A 10,383-nucleotide genomic window follows, 5' to 3' on the forward strand; every position below is an offset into this window, starting at 1 on the left:
CCCACCTTCATGTAGAAAATGGAGCACAGTAGCATCAGGGAAAAGTATATAAATGCAAAATGTGCAGCAAAGGAATAAATACTGAAATTATTATTTCAGAAAAATTTAAAGTCTACCTTTCCTGTTCTCAGACACCTCTACCTGAATACATTTTTAGACTATTATTCTCTTCCTAAGGGAAAAGTCTCTAAATTTTGATAATTTCAGAAATTCTCTGGTAATGTTTTAAAATTGCCGCAATCTGCTTACTAATGGGCTCTCATCAATAAGGCAGCTGAAGCTGCCAATTAAAATCCTCTGGGGAAAATGTCTGGTCTTGGGGTCATTACTACAAATGCAACTTAGTTTTAAGTTCATCTACCATATCTGTTCAGTCAGACAAGACAATACAACCTACAAGGATTTCACACACAGGGAATCCATTATTTCCCTCAAGCAGATTTTTTTTACACGTATTTATTACAAAATTATGGTTTCTCAGTTTATATGTAATTTTGATCTTTCCTCCTAGTTCAATTCAGAGAATTTCATTGGCTCGGTAGTCCATGAATAATGCACTAAACACTAAGGGTTGTTGCAGCAAACCTTGCACTCCAGATTAGACACTGAACTTTGTAGTATATAAAATTATTTGTGGTCTAATCTTCCTACAGTCTGGCAATCAGTAATTTTTTCAGTGGTGGAAACTGTTGTATCAAAAAGAAATGTATGAACAACAAATAGTGGTAGTTCATATCCACTGATATACTACTAGAAAAAAATACCTGCTATCAGAAGTCAAAGGGCTTGGAAACCAGAAATCAATGAACCAGCACATGTGAAGGCAAAAGCTGTCCATCTATATGATAAAAGTGGGCAGACTCCAGAAGCCAGTCAAGAGTCTAGCTTGGATTTACTTTTTTTTTCCTGGCCCTATACACTCTCCCTGCACCAACTTCAGTATGGAAAAAAGCGAGGAACAGATCTAGTTCTGAAAACACCTACTTTCATCTTCAAGTGTTTGAGTTATCATTTCTCATATCCTCTCTTACTTTGCCCTAGGAAGAAGCAGATGCCTCCCAAAAGAGTTCAGACAGCCTCTGAGCTGAGGAGCAGAGGACTATTGCTGCCCCATAAAGGGAGGATACTTCCTGCCTGCATGGCTACAGCAAGCTTTTACAGGAGGGCACAGAATTTGCACCTTGTGAAATAGTTTCATCATATACATATAAGAACTACTGTGGAGAACTGCGTCATCTCTAATTAGAGAAATGTTCACCAAACTCCCAGGAAATCCACTGCAATGCTCAGTACAAATCAAAACTAATTACACTCAAAGTCTGTCTGCATGCTAATGAACTCCACCAGATTATAATCCATACAGATGGAATTTAAATTCTTTTCCACAACTTCATCCTTATATCTTCTAATTAACCCTTTGACAGGAGATAAGCAGTCATGCAGAGGCAGGGATGGCATAGCAGAGGTGTCAAAGGGAAAAGACTACTCCTTGACACTTCTCTTCCCCCAGGATTTGAAGGTTGTTTCAGTCACTAAGTAATCTCTGAGGGGTAATAAAAATGTCATTTATTTCATCTCTCCATGGCATTTTAACTTTTACCCTGTAAGCATTTCTGGATTTAGGACTGGCAAAAAGGTTTTAGTAATCATAAAGCACACATTTCCACAGACATGCAGCAGCACTTAAAAGCATTTCGGTCCCACTTGACATGAAGCTTTGTATAGAGATGGCAGACTATTTCACCAGCTTGTGCTGTGCACAAACGCTGAGCTTCCTACAGGGGTTTAGGTTTAATGCAAGTCAGCTGATTTATAGCTAACTCCAGCACTAAACTAGCAAGGAAACCATCTGAGAGAATTGCTCAAATTTATTTCGTGTGGTGGCACAGCAATTTAGCAGTGCAGCATTTCATTTTATGTGGAACCCTGTTACAAACTAAAACCAGTTCCCTCAAACTATCTATAGATGTGATCTAGAAAACTGCAATTCTTCAACAGTGCTCCAATGTTTGTCTAATATATAATGACATATATTAAAAGCTTTTGCCCATACAGACGTATGTAGGTGTTCAGTTTCATAAAATAGTCCTCACTTTTTTTTTTAACCTTTTTTTAAACACGACTCAGAAATCTGAAGGAGTTCCACAAATGGCAAATGACTAATATCAGCTTTTCAACTTTTCTGTTATTTTCAAATCATAGAATCATGGAATGGCTTGGGTTGTAAGGGACCTTTAAAGGTCATCTAGTTCCAACCCCCTGCCATGGGCAGGGACACCTTCCACTAGGTCAGGTAGCTCAAAGCCCTATCCAACCTGGCCTGAACACTTTTAGGGATGGGGCATCCAAAACTTCTCTGGGCAACCTGTTACAGTGCCGTGCTACCCTCTGAGTAAAGAATTTCTTTCTAACATCTAATCTAATCTAATCAGGTTGATTGATCCCTGTAGTGATTACTTTGTAACATCTGGCTGGCGGTTTATTTGAAGAGAGTTGGTGGCCTCGTTCTAAATTCTAATGAAGACCACACCGCATAAATCACTGACATTAGATTCTCCACTGGCACACTTGGCAGAGTAGTCCTTGATGGGAAGCTAAAGCAAGAAAAAAAAAATTAGGTCACTGCAACTGAATAATCCAGATCAAGGCTTGTCCACAACATCAGTTTGACAGTCACAGACCATGTTTATGCAGTTGAGGGACAAAGTTAAGAAGTAAACTTCAGATGTCTTGATTTAGGATTTATCATGTGTTCTAGTCACTTAGAAAGCCATGATTTTTTTCCATCCCTAAGAAGGGCAACAGGCCACACTGGGATTTAACTTGTATAAACCAGTATTTTTAGGTAGACAACACTGAAATGCTTTGTCAAACTATATGCTACTGTATTCCTATATTCCAAACAGACAGTCATACCACAGACTGAGACAGGAGAAAAAACTGAGATATACTAAACTTGACAAGTGAGTCAGAGTCTACTTGCTTAGGTGCCAAGGTGTCAGGTGTTTTATGTCATGCTGTGCTCTAAATTCATCAAGGGAGAGAAGGCACTACTATAAGTCTTGGTGTGGTTATATTGCAACTTCAAAACAGACAAAGCTCATGTGTGTTAGAGGCATTCTGACAACACAGAGAATACATGATTTGTAAGGCTGATTTAACAAATATTTCCACAGATAGATCTACAGCATGCATTCGTTTATGCACAAATATAGCCATAGGTATAATGGTCTTGCTTTTTTCCCCACTGGCTCAGCATAATTAATTAGAGAACCATAGAATGGCTTGGGTTGGAAGGGACCTTTAAAGGTCATCTAGTCAAACCCCACTGCAATGAGCAGAGACACCTTCCACTAGGAGAGGTGTTCCAGCCCTCTGATCTTCTTTGTGGCCCTCCTCTGGATTCACTCCAACAGACCCACATCCTTCTTAGGTTGGGGGTCCCAGAGCTGAATGCAGTACTCCAGATGGGATCTCACAAGAGTGGAATAGAGGGGAAGAATCAACTCCCTTGACCTGCTGATTGTGCTTCTTTTGATGCAACCCTGGATACAGTTGGCCTTCTGGGCTGCAAGCACACAAATAGTGCAGCCAGCAGGACTAGGGAACTGACTGTCCCTCTACTCAGTACAGAGTACTGTGTCCAGTTCTGGGCCCCTAACTTCAGGAAAGACATTGAGGTGCTGGACCATGTGCAGAGAAGAGCAACTAAGCTGGTGAAGGGTCTAGAGGGTAAGACCTATGAGAAGTGGCTGAGGGAACTGGGGTTGTTTAGTCTGGAGAAGAGGAGGCTCAGGGGAGACCTTATTGCTCTCTACAACTACCTGAAAGGAGGTTGTAGCAAGGTGAGGATCGGCCTCTTCTCATAGGCAACTAGTGACAGGACAAGAGGACATAGCCTCAAGCTGTGCCAGGGGAGGTCCAGGTTTGACATCAGGAAGAATTTCTTCACTAAAAGGGTAGTTAAGCATTGGAACGGGCTGCCCAGGGAGGTGGTGGAGTCACCATCCCTGGAAGTATTCAAGAAATTACTAGACATGGCACTTAGTGCTATGATCTAGTTGGCATGGTGGTGTTCAGTCAAAGGTTGGACTCGATGATCTTGGAGGTCTTTTCCAGCCTTGATAATTCTATGATTCTATGATTTCTAGGTCATGTCGGGCTTCTCATCCCCTGGTACCCCCAAGTCCTTTTTCTCAGGGCTGCTCTCAATCTATTGTCCCTCCAGATTAAATTTCTGGTTGGGGTTGCCCCAATTAAGGTGCAAGACCTTACACTTCTCCTTGTTGAACCTAATGAGGTTCCCATGGACCCACTCCTCAAACTTTTCCAGATCCCTCTGGATGGCATCCCATCCTTCAGGCATGTCAATCGTACCACACAGCTTGGTGTTGTGGCAGGACATCCCCTCTACCACAGAAGAGCTTATCTGCTCTGTCCATCAGCTGGTGCATAGCTCTGGACATTCTCCCCCCTCACATGAATTGGTGAGATAATCCAGGCCGGACAGATCTCCGGTAGTGAGTTATCTCTGGCGGCAGGGAGGTGAAATCCTCCAGCTGACAATAAACATCTTGCCTTGAGAGCAAGGTGTAGGGAGATAAGCTGGAAAATCCTGACTGGGAGACGCTTTACTAACTATAAAGGCTACACAAAATCTCTACAGAGGTAGAAGCCTCCTACACACACCCTGGAAACATGTAGGGCTTCTCCCCGGAATTTGGACACAAATTCCATGGTTACTTTCCTGGGAATTGAGAGGAAGGATTCTATGTGTACCTCACCATCAATCTGGTGGTAAGTCGCATTGAATCTTAAGCTATACTATTTCTTCACTAGCTATAATATAGGTACCTTTATTGTGCACAGTATTTTATCAACTAGTAGTTCTTTTGTTTTATTCCTGTGTAGTAAGTAGTCTGTTTAAAGTCTTATGTCTGTTTTCCTTGGTCTATTCAATAAATAATTCATGTTGTAATAGGCCTGATCGATCATTATTAAGAACTTGCAAGCGAGAGTGGGTTTTGGGGTGCTGGCCACCCCAATAAAGCTACTGCCTGTTGCCAGAGGCCTGGGCAGAGGCAGAGACTTATCTAAGCTCTCCCCTCTCATTCGTAATGGGTGTCATCAACGTAATGTTAAGTATTTTCATAAATGATCAGTGTCTGTGGTCTTCAAACAGAGAGCTCTCACCCTGGATGAGCTACATTTTGCTTCTATGAGGGATCTGAAGTTTGCTGACCTCATTTCACATAGAGGAATTTGTCCTTTAAAGTCAACAGATCTGAATTGTCTGAAATTTAAATTCCAAGCAAGATCTGAGCAAAACAGAAACATATGTATCACATTAAGTACCATGACGTAAAAACAATAGAGAAGTATTCATACTGATTTTAATATGTACTCATTTACTGCACAGGAATGAATATAGGGATTGACAATGCCATCTATTGGCAAAAAAAAAAAAAGCATGAATAAGCCTGATTCCACAGCAGGCTATTAAAAAAAAAAAAAAAAAGGAAAGGGTAAGAAAATTATGGGGGTTGATGTGGGTTGTTAGTTTGTTGTATTTTGGTGGTTTGTTTGGTTTTTTTTAAGTGTCCTAGGTTGCAATATAGATGTAGTTAAGTATTCTATTACCACCAGCTGTGGGCCGTTAGCAGGTGATAGCAGCTAACGGCCCACCCCGGATGACAGGCAATGGGCCATCCGTTAGCTGTTACCAGCTGCTAATGACCCACCCCGCATGACAGACAATGGGCCATCAGGGACCAACCGTGTGACTCATGGACTTATCTCATCCAATTGTTGGATGCTCTGCCCAGGAAGGAGGAGCCAGGTGTTCCCACCTGGATATAACCTGGCCTTGAAACTGCCTGAGGGAGCCCTGTCTACTGGGTTCCCAGAGGACAAGAGCTACCACTGGACCTTCAGCTGGAGACTAGACCTTCACAGGATCACCGCTTCAACTGGATTACTTCAGTTGGACTGCTACCACCACCCTAACAGGGTGTTAGGTTGTATCTGACTTTGTCAGTACTTTTCCTTGTATTATTTCACTTATTTTTACTTTCAATCTTGACTTGTGATCTCCCACTGGTTTGTTTTCAAACCAATACATGTTTTGGCGCCCAATGTGGGGCTCGACCTGGGGAAACTCAGAAATCCTATCACCATGATGCTCAGCTTATCTATATGGGTACTGTATCTCGCTCTCTATATTTTTCCTCAAATGGGATGCTATCTGCCCGTCGTATTGCTCCTGTTGCGACCAGGGAAGGGCATGAGAATTGCTCTATTGGTTTATTATGCCTATTGCATGGTAACCTGTGAGGCGATGAACACCATTCGTTATATATACTCGACTTTGTCTGCCTGGCCTAACCTGAGCTGCTACGTCTGGGACCTCCTCAGCAATCGCACCCACCCTCTGGGGCTAGGAGGAGAGAGCAGTTTCTTCCAGCATTTCAGGTCAGGCACAGCCGTCTTTGACAATATGGAGTTCTCTATGGATGCTAAGGATGGCATAATCTTCCTGTCAGTTCTGTTTTCCTTTTTCTCTGCGACCGGCACTGTGTGCCTCATGCTGAAGATCAGAACAATATTTTGTCTTCTTGAGGAGGAGAAACAAAGTAAATCAGAACAGCCGAAGCCCGTAGCAGTTGCCCCCGTCCAGAAAAAGAAATCCAAGAGCAAATCAGTCCGCATAGCGACTGATGAGGATGCGGCAGGACCATCTCACCAAGCAGAAGAGACAGAGCCGGAGATCATCACTCGCTCTCTATCCCTGGGGGAGCTGCGTGACCTACGGAGGGAATTCACCCGGCAGGCGAACGAGTCCATCTTGACCTGGCTGCTCCGTATCTGGGACGCCGCAGCTAATGACACCATTCTGGATGGAAGTGAGGCCAGGCAACTGGGATCCCTGTCTCAGGATGTGGTCATTGACCAGGGGATTGGGAAAACCCAGGAAACTCTCAGCCTCTGGCGGCGATTGCTGGCGAGTGTACGGGACAGATACCTCTGCAAAGAAGACCTCCAGATGCACCAAAGAAAATGGAACACAATAGAACAAGGTATCCGATGCCTGAGGGAATTGGCCGTGCTAGAGATCATTTTCTCGGACAACGAGAGATTCCCCAAGAGTCCAGATAATGTCCAGTGCACTTCACAAATGTGGCTAAGATTCGCGCGGCTCGGACCAGAGATATACTCTCGTTACCTGGCAACACTGCAGTGGAGGGAAGGCGAAGACAACATGGGCATGTTAGCAAACAAACTGAGAATTTACGAGGACACTGTCACCGCTCCACTATGCACCCAGGTCTCATCGGTGGAAACAAACCTGGCCAAGCAAGTCTGGAGCTTGACTGAAGAGAATCAGAAACTAAGGAGAGAGCTCAAAGAAGGATTTTTCCATGCCACACCGAAACCAACCCGAGTCTCTGCCATCAGGAGCAGACGTCCCCTAGCCAAGGAAAGAAGACAAAGTCCGTGACGTGACCTCTGGTTTTTCCTGCAGGAGCATGGGGAAGACATGAGAAAGTGGGATAGGAAACCCACCTCCTCCTTAGCAGCCCGGGTACGTGAATTGAAAAGAGAAATATCCACTTGAGGAGGCTCATCTAGGTTCAACACTGCCCCAGTCTCTTGTGGACAGAACCCCCGACAGAATGGAAATGATAATATGACTGATCCTCTTGAAGGGACCTCAGGAACACATTTACAGGAGAAGAACATCATGCACCAAAAACAGGATTAGAGGAGCCCTGCCTCTAGCCAGGTAGAGGAAAGGGATAATCGGATCTATTGGACTGTGTGGATCCGATGGCCTGGCACGTCTGACCCACAAAGATACACGGCTTTGGTTGATACCGGCGCTCAGTGCACCCTGATGCCATCCAGGTATGTGGGGACCGAATCCATTTCTATTTCTGGGGTGACAGGAGGATCCCAGCAGCTGACTGTACTGGAAGCTGAAGTGAGTTTAACTGGGAACGAGTGGCAGAAACACCCCATTGTGACTGGTCCAGACGCCCCATGCATCCTCGGCATAGACTATCTCAGGAGTGGATATTTCAAAGACCCAAAGGGATATCGCTGGGCTTTTGGGATAGCAGCCGTAGAGACAGAAGACATAAGACAACTGAATACCCTGCCTGTTCTCTCAGATAACCCGCCTGCTGTAGGACTACTGAGAATTGAAGAACAGCGGCTACCAATTGCTACAGCAACAGTGCACCGCCGGCAATACCGCACCGACAGAGACTCTGTGGCCCCCATCCATAAGATGATTCGGGAACTGGAGAGCCAAGGGGTGGTCAGCAAGGCTCACTCACCCTTTAACAGCCCTATATGGCCGGTGCGTAAGTCCAGTGAAGAATGGAGACTGACAGTGGATTACCGTGGCCTGAATGAAGTCACACCACCACTGAGTGCTGCTGTACCGGACATGCTGGAACTCCAGTACGAGCTGGAATCCAAGGCAGGGAAGTGGTATGCGGCCATCGACATTGCCAATGCCTTTTTCACCATTCCTCTGGCAGCAGAGTGCAGACCTCAGTTTGCTTTCACCTGGAGAGGTGTGCAGTACACGTGGAACCGACTGCCCCAGGGGTGGAAGCACAGTCCCACCATCTGCCATGGACTGATCCAGGCTGCACTGGAAAAGGGTGAGGCTCCAGAACATTTGCAGTATATTGATGACATCATTGTGTGGGGGGACACAGCAATGGAAGTATTTGGGAAAGGAGAGAAAATCATCAGAATTCTCCTGGAAGCCGGTTTCGCCATCAAGAAGAGTGAAGTCAAGGGACCTGCCCAAGAGATCCAGTTCCTGGGATTAAAGTGGCAAGACAGATGGCGTCAGATTCCTTCTGAGGTCATCAATAAGATCACCGCGATGTCTCCACCAACCAACAAGAAGGAGACGCAAGCTTTCCTAGGCGCCATAGGCTTTTGGAGAATGCACATCCCTGAGTACAGCCAGATCGTGAGTCCTCTCTACCTCATAACCCGCAAGAAGAACGATTTCCACTGGGGCCCTGAACAGCAGCAAGCCTTCACCCAGATCAAACAGGAGATCGCTCATGCGGTAGCCCTTGGACCAGTCAGGACAGGACCAGAGGTAAAGAATGTGCTTTACTCTGCAGCTGGGAGCCATGGTCTGTCCTGGAGCCTTTGGCAGAAGGTGCCTGGTGAGACCCGAGGCCGACCACTGGGATTCTGGAGTCGAAGTGACAGAGGGTCTGAAGTCAACTACACTGCCACCGAGAAAGAAATCTCGGCAGCTTACGAAGGAGTCCAAGCCGCCTCAGAGGTGATCGGCACAGAAACACAACTTCTCCTTGCACCCCGACTGCCAGTGCTGGGGTGGATGTTCAAGGGAAGGGTTCCCTCTACCCACCATGCCACTGATGCCACGTGGAGCAAATGGATTGCCCTCATCACGCAGCGCGCCCGTATTGGAAACCCGAATCGCCCTGGGATTCTGGAAATTATAACAAACTGGCCTGAAGGTGAGACTTTTAAATTATCTTCAGAAGAAGCAGAGGAGCAAGTAGCACGTGCCGAGGAAGCACCCCCGTATAACGAGCTGCCAGAGAGTGAAAGACGCTATGCCCTCTTCACCGATGGTTCCTGCCGAATTGTAGGCGCAGATCGGAAATGGAAAGCTGCAGTATGGAGCCCCACACGGCAAGTTGCACAGGCTACTGAGGGACAGGGTGGATCGAGTCAGGTCGCGGAGCTTAAAGCCATCCAACTAGCTTTGGATATTGCCGAACAAGAGAAATGGCCAAGGCTCTATCTCTATACTGACTCCTGGATGGTAGCCAACGCGCTATGGGGATGGTTAGATCGCTGGAGAAAGGCCAACTGGCAGCGCAGAGGAAAACCCATCTGGGCCGCTGAGATTTGGCAGGACATCGCCGCCCGGGCAGAAAAGCTGACCGTGAAAGTTCGACACGTGGATGCACATGTACCTAAGAGTCGGGCTAATGAAGAGCATCGTAACAACGAGCAGGTGGACCGAGCTGCCAAGGTGAAAGTGTCACAGGTGGATCTGGACTGGCAGCACAAAGGAGAATTATTTCTAGCTCGTTGGGCCCATGGTGCCTCTGGTCATCAAGGAAGAGATGCGACATACAGGTGGGCTCGTGACCGAGGGGTGGACTTGACCATGGACAACATCTCACAGGTCATCCACAGCTGTGAGACTTGCACTGCAATCAAACAGGCCAAGCGGGTGAAGCCTCTGTGGTATGGGGGACGATGGTCAAAGTACAGGTATGGGGAAGTATGGCAAGTTGACTATATCACCCTTCCCCAAACCCGCCAAGGAAAGCGCTACGTGTTGACCATGGTGGAAGCAACCACAGGATG

General features: G+C 46.1%; 1 protein-coding gene across 1 annotated transcript in view; it reads right to left on the reverse strand.

Annotated features, from left to right (window-relative positions):
• The window catches only part of LOC146425456 (microtubule-associated protein 1B-like), a 110,728-nt gene that overhangs the window by 61,745 nt on the left and 38,600 nt on the right, over positions 1–10,383 (reverse strand). The window lies entirely within an intron of this gene.

This window comes from Lichenostomus cassidix, chromosome W (genome assembly GCF_008360975.1).
Source record: "Lichenostomus cassidix isolate B80296 chromosome W, HeHo_3.0, whole genome shotgun sequence".
Taxonomy (NCBI): Eukaryota; Metazoa; Chordata; class Aves; order Passeriformes; family Meliphagidae; genus Lichenostomus; species Lichenostomus cassidix.